This window comes from Podarcis liolepis (assembly GCF_965112155.1).
Source record: "Podarcis liolepis genome assembly, chromosome: 12".
Taxonomy (NCBI): domain Eukaryota; kingdom Metazoa; phylum Chordata; class Lepidosauria; order Squamata; family Lacertidae; genus Podarcis; species Podarcis liolepis.
Window position 1 is genome coordinate 5050208 of NC_139563.1, and position 19580 is coordinate 5069787.

Here is a 19580-nt window from a genome sequence, read left to right on the forward strand (position 1 = left end):
GAAACGCCGTTTACCTTCCCACCAGAGCGGTACCTATTTATCTACTTGCACTCTGACGTGCTTTTGAACTGCTAGGTTGGCAGGAGCAGGGACCAAGCAACGGGAGCTCACCCCGTTGCGGGGATTCGAACTGCCGACCTTCTGATCGGCAAGTCCTAGGCTCTGTGGTTTAACCCACAGCGCCACCCGCATCCCTTGAAAACCCTTACTCAGTCCTATTTTCTTACTGTACGTGAAGAGCCCTCCTCGCGCCTTACCTGGAGTTGTTTCAGCGACTCGGTTCCTGCTAAGCTGTTTCTCACCAGTTTTGTGGCGGTCCACATTCTTGTGGCAATGGCCTCCCAGATAATGACCCCAACAGAAATCCCACTTCAGTAGGAAGGCTGAACCAACCTTTGGGAATGCAGGGATTTGCTGGTTGCCCTCCCCAGGTGTTGTTCTTATTTTTTGCCTGGTTCTTTTAAGGATCCAAAGGCAGCAAGCACTCTTACAGGGGAGGGTTTATTAACGCAGAAAAGTAACAAGGCACACGTACGTCTAAACGAAACCTAAGCAGACACAAAACAGGAATACCAAGGCAAAAATGAACGAAAAATGTGGAATAGCGTCGCTCGTGCTCCTTCTGTTGCTGCTGGGGGAAACAGCTGCTGGGTATTGACAGCAGGCAGGTCCCCTCGTAGCTGAAGCTGGAAGATGCTTAACTCAATCCTGGGTGGGTTTGATGCTGGGCTCCCCTCCAGCCCTCTGAGAAACGGCCCGTCCGTGTAGAAAGCGTTGAACTTTGTGGACCGATGGTCTGATTCCGTGGGAGGCAACATCTGTGCAAAGTGTGCTTGGCAAGTTTTATAAGGAAGCGTCGTGGCGAACCTCTCCAATAGATGGAGAAGCAACGTTCTGGTGCTGCTGCGCCTTTGCGCCAAGATTGGCCGCTCTCGTTAACATTTCCCGGACCGGTTTGTGCGCGTCTTAGAAGGCTGGTTTGGGGGAGAGAAGAGAGGCTACAAAGGATGCCTTGCTAGCTGCCATGATGGTTGCAAGCGCCTCTTGGCGGGTGAAGGCGATGGGGATGGATCAAACTGGTCCTGCACCCGGACTTCCACCTGACGTCCCAGTGCCCTTTGACGCACCTGGCCACGTAGCACATGCCGTGGATCACCTTCGCTTCCTGCAACGGAAAGATCCGCGGGAGGCGGTGAGAACGCGAAGAGGCCGCCAACAGCAGCTGGAACAGGCGTAGGCAAACTCGGCCCTCCAGCTGTTTTGGGACTACAACTCCCATCATCCCTAGCTAACAGGGATGATGGGAGTTGTAGTCCCAAAAAAAGCTGGAGGGCCGAGTTTGCCTATTCCTGAGCTAGAACTTTATATGCACGGAAGGGTAAGGACCAACTGAGGAGGAATGCTTTAGGAAACTGTTGGGCTATGTTGAAATGGTGGGTGGGATGGACTGCAAAAATGAAGGGGACGTAATGGCAAAGTGTTTAAGGGAGAATGGAGACTACGGGTGGATTATCTATCAAATTATCATTCATACATGAAGTCGCTGGCAGGAAATAATAATAATAATAATAATAATAATAATAATAATAATAATAATATTTATTATTTATACCCCGCCCAGCTGGCTGGGTTTCCGCAGCCACTCTGGGTGGGTCCCAACAGAATATTAAAAATACAATAAAACATCAAAAATAAAAAAACTTCCCAAAACAGAGCTGCCTTCAGATGTCTTCTAAAAGTCAGATAGTGGTTTATTTCCTTGACATCTTATGGGAGGGTGTTCCTCAGGGCGGGAGCCACTACTGAGAAGGCCCTCTGCCCGCTTATATTGAAATATAAGCAGTGGATTATTGAAAGAATTAATGACAGTGGGGTTTAGAAAATTAAAACGTGTTGTAAAACAGCAAAAAGGAGTAAAAAAACAAGCATTAGGAAAGGAGGGGTGGGAAGTCAATAACACACACACACACAACAGAGAGAGAGAGAGAGAGAGTTTGGAATATTTCTGGAGATTTAATAAAAATATGGAGAAAAAGAGAATGGGAAGAGGCCAGGTGGTCAGTCAAGGGGTGGGATTTCCGAGTCCCCAATGAAGGTCAGGTTCGAGGAGGGCCATTTGTCCTCTGTTAGTGGCCCCCGGATGTGGTTCTCTGGTTGCAGCGGCAGAACTAAGAAGCTAAGCCTAGCCCTGCTTTCGGTTTCCGGCAATGCGCCACACTGATGCTAAGTCACGGGCATTGTGGGAAATAATTAGAATGGCTTACCTGCCTGCTCAGGATGCCAAGCCAGAGGTGGAGGGGGGAAGGAAGGGGTCCCAGGGCAGGTGTGGGTGTCCTGGCAAGTGCCTTAGGATGCTGAGTACTAGTGAAGGACTCCTCCCCTCCCTCAAGACAGACAGATGCCAACAAGATTACTGCAATGCGCTGTACTTGGGGCTGCCCCGTGCTTGGTTCAGAAGCAGGTCCAAGTTTCTATTTCGAACAACTTGGTGCCCCAGAGAGCCTGCTCATCTGCTCTGTGCCCTCACCTGTGCCTCCTGCTTGGCTGCATCCTTGGGGCCTCCATCGCCTGCCCCTGTTGAATTTGTGTCTTCTGGTGGGGTGGCAGCCCCTCTCAGCACCAAGCCCACCACTAACGCCAGCAGCCAGAAGCACCGCATCGCCCTCGAGGCGCTCCGAGGCACCGTGCAACTCTTCGCGTCCGGATTTGGGGAGGGGAGAAGCTCCTGTTGGTGGAGGAGGAATTGCAGGGAGAGAATGAAAACCAGGGACAGGGGTTTAAGGACCAAGGAAGTTCCCCGAAACATCACCCTTGCCTAGGGGACCTGGAAAGGGGGGGAAAGGCAGTAACTAAGTTGGGGAGGAGTACAGAAAGCCCGCAACCTATAAAGCCTTAAATGGCTCAAGACCCCAACACCTCTCCCCATATGAACCACCCTGGACCCTGAGATCATCTTCTGAGGCCCTCCTTCGTGTGCCTCCTCCTCCTCAAGAGGTCCGGAAGGTGGCAACACGAGAACAGGGCCTTTTCTGCAGTGGCCCCCTGTCTATGGAATGCTCTCCCCAGGGAAGTTTGCCTGGTGGCTTCATTATACATCTTTAGGCACCAAGCAAAAACCTTCCTTTTTAACCAGGCCTTTGGTTGACCCAACTTACACCCTATGCCCTTTTAAAATGTGTTTTTTTTGGGGGGGAGGGGGGCTATTCGGTTGTTGTTTTTATTCTTGTTAGGTCTTTTGTGGTTTTATATCTTGATTTTACTCTGTGAACTGCCCTGAGACCCCCAGGTATAGGGTGGTACCGTATTTTTCGCTCTATAGGACGCACTTTTTCCCCTCCAAAAATGAAGGGGGGAAGTATGTGCGTCCTATGGAGTGAATGCAGGCTTTCACTGAAGCCTGGAGAGCGAGAGGGGTCAGTGTGCACCGACCCCTCTCGCATTCCAGGCTTCAGGAAGCTGTCCGCAAGCCTGCGGAGCCCGGCGGGAACTCCCGCTCGGCTCTGCAAGCTTGCGGACAGCTGCCTGCAGCCCGAAGCCCGGGGAGCGTGGCGCTGTGCACCCGGGCTTCGGGCAGCTCTCTGCAAGCCTGCGGAGCCCGGCGGGAGTTCCCGCCGGGCTCCCAAGGCTTGCGGATAGCAGCCTGCTGTCCCCAAAGCCAAAACAGCGAGACGGGGTGCTGCGCAGCCCTCTATCTCGCTGTTCCAGCTTCGGGAGGGCTGCGCAAAGCCTCCGCAGGGCGGTGGGATGAAGGCACCCCACCGCCCTGCGGAGGCTACAAAAGATGTCCCCGAAGCCTCAAGACTTTGGAGTGCAGCTGCGCTCCAAAGGCTTCAGGGATCTTTGAGGCTGGCAGTAAGGGAAAGCAGCGCTTCCCTCCACCGCCAGCCCCACAAGCTCGGGGGGCAGCAGCAAGGCCTGCTCTTGAACGCACCTTGAACGTACCTTGTTTTTGAGGGGGAGAACAAGAACCCCCCCATTCTCCCCCTCCTATGGTCCAGTGCGCCCAATAGAGCAAAAAATACGGTATATAAATTCAATAACAACAACAATTTGCTGGTGTTTTTTTTTACTTTTTTAGAAAATGGCTCCGTTTTTGGTCTTTCTGACTTCAAGGTTTTTTTGGGGAAACAAACCTTTGCATAAATTGCGGGCTTACTGTATGACAAAAGTAATACGGGATGATTTAGTATTGGCAGTTGTATTAATCTGAGCAGTAGGACCAATTATCCGTACCCTTGGGAGCATCTTCCAATGGTCAGTTTCCTTCCAAAGACCATTACAGGTTCTATGCTGTGCTGATGCCTGATTATCGTCTTCCAAAGCAACTACAGTGGTACCTCGGGTTACATACGCTTCAGGTTACAGACTCCACTAACCCAGAAATAGTACCTTGGGTTAAGAACTTTGCTTCAGGATGAGAACAGAAATCGCACGGCGGCAGTGGGAGGCCCCATTAGCTAAAGTGGTGCTTCAGGTTAAGAACAGTTTCAGGTTAAGAACGGACCTCTGGAACGAATTAAGTACGTAACCAGAGGTACCACTGTACTCTATTCCGAACTTAAAAATGGAAAGCGTAATGCTGGTGGTCAACAAAAGAGGTTTAAAGACTCTCTCAAGGCAAATCTTAAAAGATATAGTATAAACACCAACAACTGGGAAACACTGGCCTGCGAGCGCTCCAGTTGGAGAACAGCCTTTACCAAAGGTGTCATGGGCTTTGAAGACACTCGAACTCAGGACGCAAGGGAGAAACGTGCTAAGAGGAAGGCACGCTTGGCAAATCCACACCATGATCAACTCCTGCCCAGAAACCAGTGACCCCACTGTGGAATGACGTGTGGATCCAGAATTGGCCTTCACAGTCACTTACGGACTCACTGTTAAAAACGTGTTTACGGAAGACAATCTTACTGGCTACGAGGGATCGCCGAAGAAAGAAGGCAAGTCAGGAGCAAAGGATTCCTGAATTGCAGGAAGTTGGAGTAACTGAGCCTTGTGGTCCCAGTTCTATGATTCTGGGAGAGGGGGGTCACAGCATCAAGCAGAGCTTGGCCCTGGCACCTTTCTGTATGGGGATCCTCCACCCCATAAACTTAAATAGGTCCATTGGGCTCCTGAGGCCATTTGGCCAAGCCACACTAACTTGCCCTGCCCCTGATGTCACGTGTGGGGCAGGGAAGATCACAGCTGGGCCCATGGGACTCACCCAGTACTCCGGCAGACACAAACGTCAGCTGATCTGCAGTGCAGGGAGACGCGGGTGACCTGGCGGCATTGTGATGTCAGGTGATTGGCAGGTGTGTGGCCCCGCCCACCTGCCCATCTTGGGGGGAGGGCGGGGAGATAATAATCCAGCCCACCAAACGGGTTCCGTTCCGCATCTCTGGTGCAAAACTGAAAGGATTAAGAACGGGAAAGATTAGATGGCTGAATAAGCTGAAGGATTTGGGCAAATGTCCCTTTTGTGGCAACTGGCATTAATTACCGAAGATCAAACTCCGGTGGAAATTCCGTCGATCGATATGTCATTTATTTATTTAGTCCGAAAAATTTACACACCACCTGATTGTAATTACTTTTAAAAAATTAAAAACCCAAAGTGGTTTATGAAAAGGAGGAAACTACAAAATTTCCGATAAGAACAGTGAAAAGCAGCTGCTTAAAATCTTTGGGGAATGATTAAAATAAACAGTAAGCTAAATATTCTAAATAATAATAATAATAATAATAATAATAATAATAATAATAATAATTTATTTATACCCCGCCCATCTGTCTGAGACTCCCCAGCCACTCTGGGCGGCTCCCAATCAAATGTTAAAAACAGTACAGCATTAAATATTAAAAACTTCCCTAAACAGGGCTGCCTTCAGATGTCTTTTAAAGATAGCATAACTGCTTATTTACTTCATATCTGAAGGGAGGGTGTTCCACAGGGTGGGTGCCATTACCGAGAAGGCCCTCTGTCTAGGTATCTAGTGACGGCGCCCCAATCGAAAATTTGACTTTTTTTAAAAAAAACTTTCGAATTTTTTAATTTTTCCCGCGGCACACCAGGCAACATCTCGCGGCACACTAGTGTGCCACGGAACAGTGGTTGGGAAACACTGATCTAGGGTAGGCCTGTCCAGACAAAAAAATGTTTTAAACAGGCGCTGAAAAGAATCTAGTGAAGGTGCCAGACTGATGTCAATCGGCAGGAAATGTCTGGGTGCGGCCACACTAAGGTAAATATTGATCCTTTCCAAATGCAGAATGAATATTAGGCGGCACCTGGGACAATGTGAATTCCGTAGTGCCAGGAATCCTGGAGGAAGTTCCCAGGTGAATGAATCATAGAGTGGTACAACTCCACAGGTGAAAAGGAAATCATTGCAGACCCGGAAGGCTCTGCCACACACGGAGAAAGGCCCAGGATCAGGTCCATGGGCCTGATCCTGCAGGCTCCTCTTATGTCAGCCTGCCTTTTGGGTAACCCAGCACTGACTCCAGTCAAGTTGGAAGGGACAAGGTAACTGTTAGGTGGATTTGTAGCTGGTTGGCTGACCGAACCCAAAGAGTTCTCATTTGTGCTTCCTTGTAATCCTGCAAAAAAACCAACCAACCAAGGTCTTTGAATTTTTAAAAAAGGGGCAAATGTTTAATGCATATCTTTTAAGCTTTGTATAGAGATTTTTACATTAGTATAACTGACTCTGTATATTAAGGCAGCTTCCGATTCTCCTGCTATCCTTCCTGGTCTCTGCAACCAGCAAGGGTGTTGGGCAATTCCCTCGCGGAGTTGTATCGCTGGATGATTCACCTGGGAATTTCCTCTAAGATTCCTGGCACTGTTGCAAGAGCCACATAATGTTCATTCCGCATTTCTAAGAATCTTTTTGTTTGGCCGCACCCACACTTCAGAACTCCCTGCCTGTTGAAATCAGAAAGGTGTCTTCACTGTTCTCTTTCTGCACCTGTTGTTGCTGTTTAGTCGTTTAGTCGTGCCCAACTCTTCGTGACCCCCTGGACCAGAGCATACCAGGAACTCCTGTCTTCCACTGCCTCCCACAGTTTGGTCAAACTCATGCTGGTAGCTTCGAGAACACTGTCCAACCATCTCGTCCTCTGTCGTCCCCTTCTCCTTGTGCCCTCCATCTTTCCCAACATCAGGGTCTTTTCCAGGGAGTCTTCTCTTCTCATGAGGTGGCCAAAGGATTGGAGCCTCAGCTTCAGGATCTGTCCTTCCAGTGAGCACTCAGGGCTGATTTCCTACAGAATGGAGAGGTTTGATCTTCTTGCAGTCCATGGGACTCTCAAGAGTCTCCTCCAGCACCAGAATTCAAAAGCATCAAAAGCACATGTTAAAAACACTATATTCCCGGGCGAGCCCACAAGGATATGTAGAAGGCTAGCCTGTGTTTTAATCGGTTTTCAGCTTATCGTTGATTTCAACTATTTCTCTGGATGTTTTAAACAGCTGGGTTTTTACTTTATAATATTTTTTTTATGCTCATTTCGTAAGCTGCTTTGAGGGTTTACCCCTAAGCAGTATATCAATCCTATGAAATAGATAAAATTAAATTAAATTAAAAAATACCGTATTGTTGAAATGGCAATGAGATCGCACTGGCCTATTTATTCTGGATGTTTGTAAGTGATGCCAATAAAGGCTTGAGGATGATGATGATAAAAAAAATAAAACCTTACACCTGGATTGAGGAAACTGTGGCTTGTTCACATATGCCAGCTATTGTAGAATCATAGAATCGTATAATTGGAAGGTTTTAAGTTGTGGGTGAACATATCAAACGACACAGCAATTCTTCAGACAGCTCTTGTTTATTCACAGGCCAGGACAGAACTGAACTGAAGGGTTCAGCCAGCCTGCTTATATAGGGCTCCACTACAACGCAACAGTAACCACTTTCTGTAACTATCCAATCACTGAACGTCACTCCTTATTCCTTATTTGCATATGTGGACCTGAGTGAAAACTATCTACAGTACCCCCCTGCTGGCCCAGGGTTAGAACTTCAGTGCATAACAGAAGGGACCCGAGGGTCATCTAGTCCAACCCCCTGCAAGATGCGTGCTGATTGCCCTACAGGCAGCTATCTGGTGTATATCCTGCCTTCTCCCCCTTCCTCCCTCCACCCCCTCAAAGAAAGCTGCGCAGGCAGCTATCTGATAGAGGGAGAGAGGGGGAGAAGGCGGGAAATACATCAGATAGCTGCCTGCAAGGCTTTCTCTGATGGGGGGGGGATTTGGAGGGAAGAAGGGGGAATTTCAATGCGGGGGGTTGACAATTTTTTTTTTTTTGCACCGGGTACCACCTCACCTTGCTACGCCACTGCCGGCGGCTCCTGCACCAAGTGATGAATTCCTTGAAGGCTGTATCTTCTGCCCCTGTGCTGGTTCCGGGGGGAGGGGGGTTTTACCGTGCAGCGTGGTCTGTGTCCAGTCCGAGTCTAAAGCGGGGTCCAAGGCAGGGAGTCGGGCGTGGTCAGGAACTCTGGCAGAAAGCCGGACAGGGTGCCGGCAGGAACAGGTAACCAACGATGTTGCTCCCGCAACCTGGGACTGGGCAGGCTGGCCTTTATCTCCTCTGAGGCATAGGGCGGCCCCAGTCCACAGGTGACTTGCCTCTCCTGGCCTGGAGGTGAGCACTCCTCCTGTGAGAACTTAGTTCCCTCCGCCTCTCTGCCCTGAGCCTCTGCAGCTCAGGAGAGGCTGGAGGATTACCGGACCCAGAGGCAACCTCAGCTTCCCCTGACAGGGCTGGGAGAGGAGTACCTGCAGGCAATGGGTCCTCCATCACCTCTGGAGCCAGAGCAGACTCAGCTGGTGCCTGCACCTGAGGATCCAGCACAGGTGAGGACCCTTCAGGTTCAAGCCCCAGCCCCGGCTCAACTGGTTCTGGAGGCGGAGACTCCTGTGCAGGCTGGGATTCCTCAGGTTCAGCTTCTAAATCCGATTCCCAGGCCATCACAGCCCCTGTGGATTAGGAGAGCTACATTCGGACCCCAAAACTTCCTGAGATAGGGTTGTGGCCGCCGAGACCATATAACACCTCAAAGAAAGCCTTGCAGGCAGCTATCTGATGGAGGGAGAGAGGGGGAGAAGGCGGGAAATACATCAGATAGCTGCCTGCAAGGCTTTCTTTGATGGGGGAGTTGGAGGGAGGAAGGGGGAATTTCAATGGGGGTGTGTGACAATTTTTTCCCCATTTTTTTTGCACCGGGTACCACCTCACCTTGCTACGCCACTGCCGGTGGCTCCTGCACCAAGTGATGAATTCCTTGAAGGCTGTATCTTGTGCCGCTGTGGATTCTGCTGCCTGAGGCAGTTACTTCGCCTTGCCTCATGTGTGGACGGGCCCTGCAACTAGCCCAAGTCCCCACAATGCAAGAATCGCAGCTAAAGAATCCCCGGCCGTCTCATAGGTCATGTCAAATTTTTCAGCTTTTAGCTTCCCAAAACGAGAGGTGCCAAAAAGTTCTATCCCGGCTTGGGAATACAAAAGGTATTTTGGTGAAAGGAACGTGATTTGGTCTTGCTGGGCAAGCACAATGTGTGTAAACCGGAACAGAAATCACTAAACGTGATTGCCAAGCACTTGCAATCATATTATTATTATTGATTGCCGCTGTCAGGGCTGCCTTATTTTATTAAGTTTCCATATTTATTTATGTCAGGGGTTCAGGAGCAGAGGCAAGGGCAAGGGAGGAAACAGAGAGCGAGGGGGAGGAGGCAGAGGAAAAGATGAGTGATGATGACGACCCGAGATCTCCGAGTCTTTCCAGTGAATCAGAAGATTCACAGAAAGGAGCACCAGTGGCCAGGGCGAGGGGGGAGCCTAGGGGGACACCCCAGGAAGAAAGGGCCAGAGGGGGCTCAGAGGGGAGCAGTTGGAAATCGGGACCAGCGTCACCAACAGAGAGCAGGGGAGAGGAAGGGGGCCAGGTATCAAGCGCTGGCAGCTCACAACAGGAGGGAGGGCACGAGTCAGGAGTGGCCACACCTCCATCGGGGAGCGAAGAAACGGTCAGACGGAAAGTGGAAGGTTGGGCGCGCGCCAAGTTCAAATGCACAGGAAGGTGGCGCAGTAAGCAGCCCGGAAAGGGAGCCAGGTCCTAAAGCCCGGCGCAAGGAGACAGGAGGGTCAGGGGGGTCAGCGTCAGAAGAATCCCGGAAGGAAAAGACCTCGGGGGGCAGAGGGACCCAGAGAAGAACAGTCAGGCGGAAAAGGTGGAGTAAGGCTAGGGTATTACGTTGGTGTACAGGGGGCGGAGACTCAGACGGAGCTTCGCCGGTCTAGCTTATAAGACGTAGAGTTGCACGCAGCAGCTTGGAAATGGAAACTGTAACTAAATAAAGACTTTTATAAAGTGAACGCTGGCTAGCGTGATCCTCTGTGAGCTAGGATCTGAGAGCAGCTCTGACAATTTACATCTCATTACACAGATCTATAACTTAAAGCATTGTTCAAACAGAGCATCGACTTCCTTCCCTCCTTCTTTCTGACTTCCAAACATCTTTTACTAAATTCTCGCATTTCTACAACCACTTTTTTACCTTAAAACTTCTGCTTTTTTATAATAATTACCTCCTTATACATAAACCAGTTCCTTATTTTCACATTACAAAGCGTTTCAGTTCAAACCTACAAACATTTTCAAATGTTTACCATTTTCTTTCATAAAGAATATAAATTTGCTCCAGTCCTTTTGAAACAGTTCGTCTTGCCTATTCCAGATAATGATTTGGTCTTGCTGGGCAAACACAATGTGTGTAAACCTGAACAGAAATCGCTAAACGTGATTGCCAAATACTTGCAATCATATTATTATTATTGATTGCCACTATTATTGTTTAGAACTGCCTGACTGACATTTCAAGAAGGCAACATTAAAGTTCTTTGGTTTTCTGAAAGCAGTTAATATGCTTCTCCATCAAATTTAGAAGGCAGGAGCGTCTCCACCCCCATCGTTCAGCCCGGACACTGAGGTCCAGCTCCGAGGGCCTTCTAGCGTTTACCTCCCTCCGAGAAGTGAGGTTACAGGGAACCAGGCAGAGGGCCTTCTCGGTGGTGGCGCCCGCCCTGTGGAACGCCCTCCCACCAGATGTCAAGGAAATAAACAACTACAGTGGTACCTCGGGTTAAGTACTGTATTTTTTGCTCTTTTCCCTCCTAAAAAGTAAGGGGAAATGTGTGTGCGTCTTATGGGACGAATGCAGGCTGCGCAGCTATCCCAGAAGCCAGAATAGCAAGAGGGATTGCTGCTTTCACTGCGCAGCGATCCCTCTTGCTGTTCTGGCTTCTGAGATTCAGAATATTTTTTTTCTTGTTTTCCTCCTCCAAAGACTAGGTGCGTCTAGTTTACCACTTTAGCTAATGGGGCCTCCTGCTGCCGCTGCGCCGCCAGAGCCCGATTTCTGTTCTTATCCTGAAGCAAAGTTCTTAACCTGAAGCACTATTTCTGGGTTAGTGGAGTCTGTAACCTGAAGTGTATGTAACCTGAAGTGTATGTAACCCGAGGTACCACTGTATCTGACTTTTAGAAGACATCTGAAGGCAGCCCTGTTTAGGGAAGCTTTTAATATTTGATGAATTGTTGTATTTTAATATTTTGCTAGAAGCCCAGCCAGATGGGTGCGGTATAAATAAATTGAGGATGATGCCAAGCTAAATGTTGCCCAGTCACAAAAATAAGAATAAATTTGAATTCCTCATACCCAAAAACCTCCCACATTTTGAAGGCCACTCAGTGAAGAAATTTGCAAAGATTCACCCCCCTAAAATGATGGCTAAAATAGCCACCCAGCCTCTGGTTAAAAACCACCTGTGGAGGAGAGCGTGCCAACTTGAATGGATCCTTCAATGAACCTGTCGTGGCCCTGCTTAGGGGGCTCAGACCCCACACCCATTGCTGGTCACACTGTTTTCACCCCATCCTGGGAGTGCGCAGCCTGGGAGTCATTCTGGACTCACAGCTGTCCGTGGAGGCGCAGGTCAATTCTGTGTCCAGGGCAGCTGTCTACCAGCTCCATCTGGTACGCAGGATGAGACCCTCCCTGCCCGCAGACTGTCTCGCCAGAGGTGCATGCTCTGGTTATCTCCCGCTTGGACTACTGCAATGCGCTCTACGTGGGGCTACCTTTGAAGGTGACCCGGAAACTGCAATTAATCCAGAATGCAGCAGCTAGACTGGTGACTGGGAGCGGCCCCTAAGACCACATAACACCGGTCCTGAAAGACCTACATTGGCTCCCAGTACATTTCCAAGCACAATTCAAAGTGTTGGTGCTGACCTTTAAAGCCCTAAATGGCCTCAAAGGCCCAGTATACCTGAAGGAGTGTCTCTACCCCCATCGTTCAGCCCGGACACTGAGATCCAGCGCCGTGGGCCTTCTGGTGGTTCCCTCCCTGCGAGAAGTGAGGTTACAGGGAACCAGGCACAGGGCCTTCTCAGTAGTGGCGCCCTGTGGAACGCCCTCCCTTCAGATGTCAAGGAAAGAAGCACCTATCTTCTCTTCAAAAGACATCTGAAGGCAGCCCAGTTCAGGGAAGTTTTTAATATTTAATGCTGTATTGTTTTTAACATTCGACTGGGAGCTGCCCAGAGTGGCTGGGGAAACTCAGCCAGATGGATGAGGTATATATAATAAATTATTATTATTATTATTATTATTATTATTATTATTATTATTATCCTCATTGCCAACCTTGGCTCTTTCTGTTGCAGGCAAGGAGCATCTGTTCCGAGTGCGTATGCGTCAATGGGACATGGGTTCTGACCTGGAGGCCTGGATGCGGCAGTACCATAGCAGGAGGTATCCCTGAACATGACGCATGGAAAGGAGGTATCCCTAAACATGAGGCACGGAAAGGTCGCTGCAAGAACACTCCCTGTTAGCAACATACCCTTGGCAGCCCCTCTTCTCTCTGTCCCCCTCCAGTCTCCAAAGAAGCACGGACTGGTCCAGGAGATGCAACCGAGGATATTCCACCCAGATGCAAAGTCTCAACGAGCGAAGAGTCAGCTCTTGCAGAGGTTCCTCACGGTGCTTCCAGCTCTTATGTCTCAATAAAGCATTTGCAAAAGTCGGTGGCCTTGTTTTGTCTGAAAATAAATTTAAAAACACCTTCGTAAGCGGGGCAGCTTAAAAACAGCTCGCAAGGATGAAGGCAGAAAGCAGCCGTATTCTTATAGCTGGGAAGTGGAAGGGGCAGGCGGAATATAAATTGGAAGAATTGCATAAAGAGGTGTGGGATATAGCTATTAAAGATAAATTAATATGTGCCATAGGGACGCGGGTGGCGCTGTGGGTTAAACCACAGAGCCTAGGGCTTGCCGATCGGAAGGTCGGTGGTTCGAATCCCCGCAACGGGGTGAGCTCCCATTGCTCGGTCCCTGCTCCTGCCAACCTAGCAGTTCAAAAGCACGTCAAAGTGCAAGTAGATAAATAGGTACCACTCCGGCGGGAAGGTAAACGGCGTTTCCGTGCGCTGCTCTGGTTCACCAGAAGCGGCTTAGTCCTGCTGGCCACATGACCCGGAAGCTGTACAACGGCTCTCTCGGCTAGTAAAGCGAGATGAGCGCTGCAACCCCAGAGTCAGTCAAGACTGGACCTAATGGTCAGGGGTCCCTTTATCTTTACTTAACATGTGCCATTAAGTAGTGGCAGAGCATATCCCGCGCTGCCCAGGGCGGGCGTGTTCCTGAGGGGAAGTTCCAGCCAAGCAATTTGGAGCAAAACAGCAGTCAGTAGACCATGATCTTTATTGTTGTGCAACAGGTCCCCACAGGAGTAAGATAAGGTTATCATATTTTTTTCAATGAATCCAGGGACACTTTTCAACTTCAATGGATTTTGTATGGGGACTGATTCGTAAATCAGGGAAACGGGGACATCTGGTAATCTTAGAGTAAGAACCCCGAACACTGGGCGACACCCTGTTTTAAAACCTCCCTCTTTCCCCCAGAATACAATTCGAGCAGCATCATTGATACATCATCACTACATCACTAAAAAAAAGTAAAGGACCCCTGACCATTAGGTCCAGTCGTGTCCGACTCTGGGGTTGCGGCGCTCATCTCGCTTTATTGGCCGAGGGAGCCTGCGTACAGCTTCCGGGTCATGTGGCCAGCATGACTAAGCCGCTTCTGGCGAACCAGAGCAGCACACGGAAACGCCGTTTACGTTCCCGCAGGAGCGGTACCTATTTATCTACTTGCACTTTGACGTGCTTTCGAACTGCTAGGTTGGCAGGAGCAGGGACTGAGCAACGGGAGCTCACCCCGTCATTGCGGGGATTCGAACCACCGACCTTTTGATCGGCAAGTCCTAGGCTTTGTGGTTTAGACCACAGCACCACCTGCGTGGCTTGTCACTAGCATGTCACAAATGGGGAGGGGTATACAAGGGTTACACAAGTCCAACATTAGGTCACTTTATTAGACACCTTTCCCAACACCTCTTAAGGACCCATCACTGAAAGAATAATAAAACTCTTGACATCTCCTTGCCCTCAGGACTTGTCTGGAGATGGGCTTTCAGAACACCTGACCTGCTCAGCTGCCTCTGCGGATGTCTAGTGTTGCCCCCCTGGTCACTTCCTGGATGGGGGGCCTTGTATGTGTTCTCATGCTTGGGGAATTATGGCGGGATGCCCTGTTCCTGCTGCCTACGTGATTTCCTGCTTCTTGGTTCACGGAGATAGGTTGAGCCCAAATTCACCTTTCTTTAAGGGTTAAAATGGCATTGGAATTGTTGGGATACTGCCAGGGAGATAAAGTCCATCATGGCCCCAAGCCGTCTGCCGGACGATCCATCGATCTCCCGTAGGCACGCAGTATCAGCAATTAGCGACATGAGTTTCTAGAAAATAGCTTGCCACATTCCAGAGCTCGCGCACACTCTATCAGCAGATAATTCACAGCAGAAGTCGCACTCAGGAGAGCATTATTTACAAGTTTTATTCAGCGTTGATCAGAACAAAGAAAGACATGACTGTCTGCGTCAGTGTCTCCAGACAGAGAGAGAAACGAAAGCAATAGAAACATAAACATCCTGTGAACAGGAAATACGCAGACTCTGTGACTCACAGCCTGCTCCCTTTTAAGGTGGAACGGAAATATCCTAACAGGAATGAGGAGATTCGGTTAAAGTTTGGATTTTGTACGGATTTATAAAGCTAGGTATCTTCCCTGAGCTGTCAAGTCGAAAGGATACATTCAGGCATAATATTTAATAATAATAACTAATAAATTTTTATTTATACCCCGCCCTTCCTGGTTTAAAAAACGGGCTCAGGGTGGCTAACAGCAAATATAAAACACTGATTAAAATGCGACTTTAAAACAGCATAAAACAGCATCATCAATATCAATAAAATTCAAAAATTCAGGGGTCATTTGGGGAAACAAGCAAGCAAGCAAACAAACAAACCAGTAGACATCAAAGTCAGTAGACATCAAATGATCACCAGGGCTATCTGGCCAAGTTGGTCCTACTAGAGCCAGTGATAAGACCAGGGAAGAATTTAAATGTGGGTCCCAGAAAGGGTTTCTTCATAGAAGAGGAAAGGGAAAAGGGAATAGAGGATCAGGCTAATTCAAATTGAAGGCCAGGCAGAATAGCTCTGTCTTACAGGCCCTGCGGAAGGAGATCAAGTCCTGCAGGGACCCTAGTCTAGTGGGACAGAGCATTCCACCAGGTCGGAGCCACCACTGAGAAGGCCCTGGCCCTGGTGGAAGATAGTCTGGCTTCCTTAGGGCCTGGGACCTTCAAGCCATTATTATCCATGGACCTTTTATAACATGGTAACTTTAAAGATGTGCCCCCCCTGTCATTTCCATAACAAACTAGTACCATGCCTCTTCTGCTAGATTCTTACCCAACTTAGTCCTTGAATTTAGTTCCCCTTTCCAGCACAAGTGGTTGCTTTGGAAACTTCCTTCCCGCTTGCGGAACGCATTCCCCTCCAAGTCTCTCCTTCTGGGGGCTCATTCTGTCCCCGTACCTCCTCCGCCATCAGCAGGAGCTTCTCCCCTCCCGAAATCCGGACGTGAAGAGTCGTGCGGCGCCTCGGAGCGCCTCGAGGGTGATGCGGTGCATCTGGCTGCTGTTGGGGCTAGTGGTGGGCTTGGTGCTGAGAGGGGCTGCCGCCCCACCAGAAGACGCAAATTCAAGAGTGGCAATTTTGGTGGAAGGCGATGAAGGCCCGAAGGATGCAGCCAAGCAGGAGATACAGGTGAGGATGGAGAGCTGGTGGGGGCACACGGATGATTTGGTCCTTTACAACCCGCCATGCGGGTGGTGCTGTGGGTTAAACCACAGAGCCTAGGACTTGCCGATCAGAAGGTCAGTGGTTCGAATCCCCATGACGGGGTGAGCTCCCATTGCTCAGTCCCTGCTCCTGCCAACCTAACAGTTCGAAAGCACGTCAGAGTGCAAGTAGATAAATAGGTACCGCTCTGGCGGGAAGGTAAAGGGCATTTCTGTGCACTGCTCTGGTTCGGCAGAAGTGGCTTAGTCATGCTGGCCGCATGACCCGGAAGTTGCACGCCGGCTCCCTCGGCCAGTAAAGCGAGATGAGCGCTGCAACCCCAGAGTCGGTCACGACTGAACCTAATGGTCAGGGGTCCCTTTACCTTTATCTTACCCTTGCAATAGAAACTTGGGCACAGCTTGGGGGCTTAAAGGCAGCCAAGGCAGCTGTTTCGCCTTAGGCTCTGGTTATCTCCCGCTTGGACAACTGCAATGTGCTCTATGTGGGGCTACCTTTGAAGGTAACCCGGAAACTACAACTAATCCAGAATGTGGCAGCTAGACTGGTGACTGGGAGCGACCACCGAGACCATATAACACCCGTCTTGAAAGATCAACATTGGCTCCCAGTACGTTTCCGAGCACATTTCAAAGTGTTGGTGCTGACCTTGAAAGCCCTAAATGGCATCGGCCCAGTATACCTGAAGGAGCGTCTCCACTCCCATCGTTCTGCCTGGACACTGAGGTCCAGCTCCGAGGGTCTTTTGGCGGTTCCCTCCCTGCGAGAAGCCAGGTTACAGGGAACCAGGCAGAGGGCCTTCTCGGTGGTGGTGCCCGCCCTGTGGAACGCCCTCCCATCATATGTCAAAGAGAAAAACAACTACCAGACTTTTAGAAGACATCTGAAGGCAGCCCTCTTTAGGGAAGCTTTCAATGTTTAACAGACCACTGTATTTTAATACTTTGTTGGAAGCCGCCCAGGGTGGCTGGGGAGACCCAGCCAGATGGGCGGGGTATAAATAATAAATAATAAATTATTATTATTATTAGTCCAAGGGGTCTGTGTCCTGCCAGAGTCTCAATGAGCCCCACCTAGCTGCTGTTTTCTATACAGTATTTTATTTTAAAAAGATTCTTTATTACAAAACTATTTACATAGAAAGTAAAAAAACCCCCACGAAAGACAACATAAACAGACCATAGACACTGACTAACCACACCTCATTTGACCTTACATACCCTTTATCTTCCGATTCACCTCATTGTGCTTTTTATACCTTACAAGTCTATACACACTTCATATTTATTATTCTTTTCAGTTAATTACCACGAAAATTTTTTACTTCATAATTTCCTCAAACTTCAAGATTCAATCCAAATCTGTCAGGAGATTTGTGTCATTACAGTGCTTTTAAAGATATTCTTTGAACATTCTCCAATCTTTACTAAATTTCTGGTTAGAATTGCCTCTTATTCTCCCAGTCATCCTTGCAAGTTCTGAATATCCTATCCTCTTTGCCTGCCAATCAGTTTTTCTGCGGATTACATCACCTTTCCAATTTTTTGCTATTAAAATCCTCACCGCTCTTTCTGTTGCAGGCAAGGTGGAGCTGTTCCAAGTGCGTATGCGTCAATGGCAGATGGGTTCTGAGGTGGAGGCCTGGGTGCGGGAGTGCAATAGCAGGTATCCCTCATCGTCACCGACGGAAACGTCGCTGCAAGAAATCTCGCTGTTAGCAACGTAGCCTCAGCCAACCTCTTCTCTCTGTCCTTCTCCAGTCTCCAAAGAATCACGGACTGGTCCAGGAGACACAACCGAGGCTATTCCATCCCGATGTAAAGTCTCAACGAGCGAAGAGTCGGCCCTTCGAGAGTTTCCACACATCTCTTCCAGCTCTTATGTCTCAATAAAGCTTTTGCAAAAGTCGGTGGCCTTATTTTGTCCAAAAAGAAATTTCAAAACACCCTCGTAAACTGGGCGGTTTAAAAACAGCCCGCAAGGATGAAGGCAGAAAGCAGCAGTACAGTGGTACCTCGGGATGCGAACGTGATCCGTTCCGGAGCCCCGTTCGCATCCAGAAGCAAACGTAACTAGCGACAGCACGCCTGCGCATGCGTGTGTCGCTTTTTGCCGCTTCTGCGCATGCGTGTGACGTCATTTTGAGCGTCTGCGCATGCGCGAGCGGCGAAACCTGGAAGTAATGCGCTTCGTTACTTCCCGGTTGCCGTGGAGTGCAACTCGAAAATGCTCAACATGAAGCATATTCAACCCAAAGTATGACTGTATTCTTATAGCCGGGAAGTGGACGGGGCAAGCAGAATATAAAATGGAAGAATGGCATAAAGACGTGTGGGATATAGCTATTAATGATAAATGAGCATGTGCCATTAAGGTAAGACGGGCAATAAGCAGGAGAAATGATTCTGAGGCTATATTGATTTATTTATGATTATTAAGGTAAAGGTAAAGGGACCCCTGACCATTAGGTCCAGTCGCGGACGACTCTGGGGTTGCGGCGCTCATCTCGCATTATTGGCCAAGGGAGCTGGCGTACAGCTTCCGGGTCATGTGGCCAGCAGGACTAAGCCGCTTCTGGCGAACCAGAGCAGCGCACGGAAACACCGTTTCCCTTCCCGCCGGAGTGGTACCTGTTTATCTACTTGCACTTTGATGTGCTTTCGAACTGCTAAGTTGGCAGGAGCAGGGACCCAGCAAAGGGAGCTCACACTGTCACAGGGATTTGTAGCGCCAACCTTCTGATTGGCAAGTCCTAGGCTCTGTGGTTTAACCCACAGCGCCACCCATGTCCCATCTATTTATGATTATTACTTTGTTAGAATAATAATAATAATAATATAATTACATTGAAAAAGAAAGGAAAGAAAGCAGCAGTAAAAGATGGAGAACACTGAAGTGTAAGTTCAAAATAATATCTTCCATAAAGTAAAATAAATTAAAATGGGAGCTGGGGGTGGGGGGAACACACAGAGAGAAATAATAGATTCATAGAATGGGGGAGTTGGAAGGGACCCCAAGGGCATCTAATCCAACCCCCTGCGTTGCAGGACTCAAACCTGGGTGGGCTCAAACCGCCAACTGTCTGGTTAACAGCCAAACACACTGACTCACCAGAGAGGGAACCCCTAGTTCTGAAATCTCATGTAGCCACTTCAGATCGAGATATACCCTTCAAAATAATTTTTGTTTGTGAATCCTTCTTTTTTACAAGAGGAGGAGGAGGAACTGAACTTTGCCAACCGATCTGAGGCCTTAACAGTGTGATCATTGCTGTTACCAAGATATGTATAAAAGGTATGAACTG

General features: G+C 49.0%; 4 long non-coding RNA genes across 5 annotated transcripts in view; 3 read left to right on the top strand and 1 right to left on the bottom strand.

The window, feature by feature from the left end:
- The window catches only part of LOC310689526, a 326670-nt gene that overhangs the window by 8006 nt on the left and 299084 nt on the right, over window positions 1–19580 (top strand). The gene's annotated exons all lie outside the window — the stretch shown is intronic.
- LOC310689554 lies at window positions 483–5245 on the bottom strand. Of its 2 annotated transcripts, XR_014517483.1 has the most exons (3): window positions 5207–5245; window positions 2528–2725; window positions 483–1165 (listed from the first exon to the last, which is right to left on the bottom strand). It is a non-coding gene; the product is annotated as an uncharacterized lncRNA (long non-coding RNA). The 2 variants fall into 2 exon arrangements; XR_014517484.1 differs by lacking the exon at window positions 5207–5245 and having other exon boundaries at window positions 2528–3386.
- Window positions 7297–13090, top strand: LOC310689575. Its single transcript, XR_014517516.1, has 2 exons — window positions 7297–8006; window positions 12729–13090. It is a non-coding gene; the product is annotated as an uncharacterized lncRNA (long non-coding RNA).
- LOC310689569 lies at window positions 16000–18184 on the top strand. The gene is made up of 2 exons (XR_014517509.1): window positions 16000–16240; window positions 17857–18184. It is a non-coding gene; the product is annotated as an uncharacterized lncRNA (long non-coding RNA).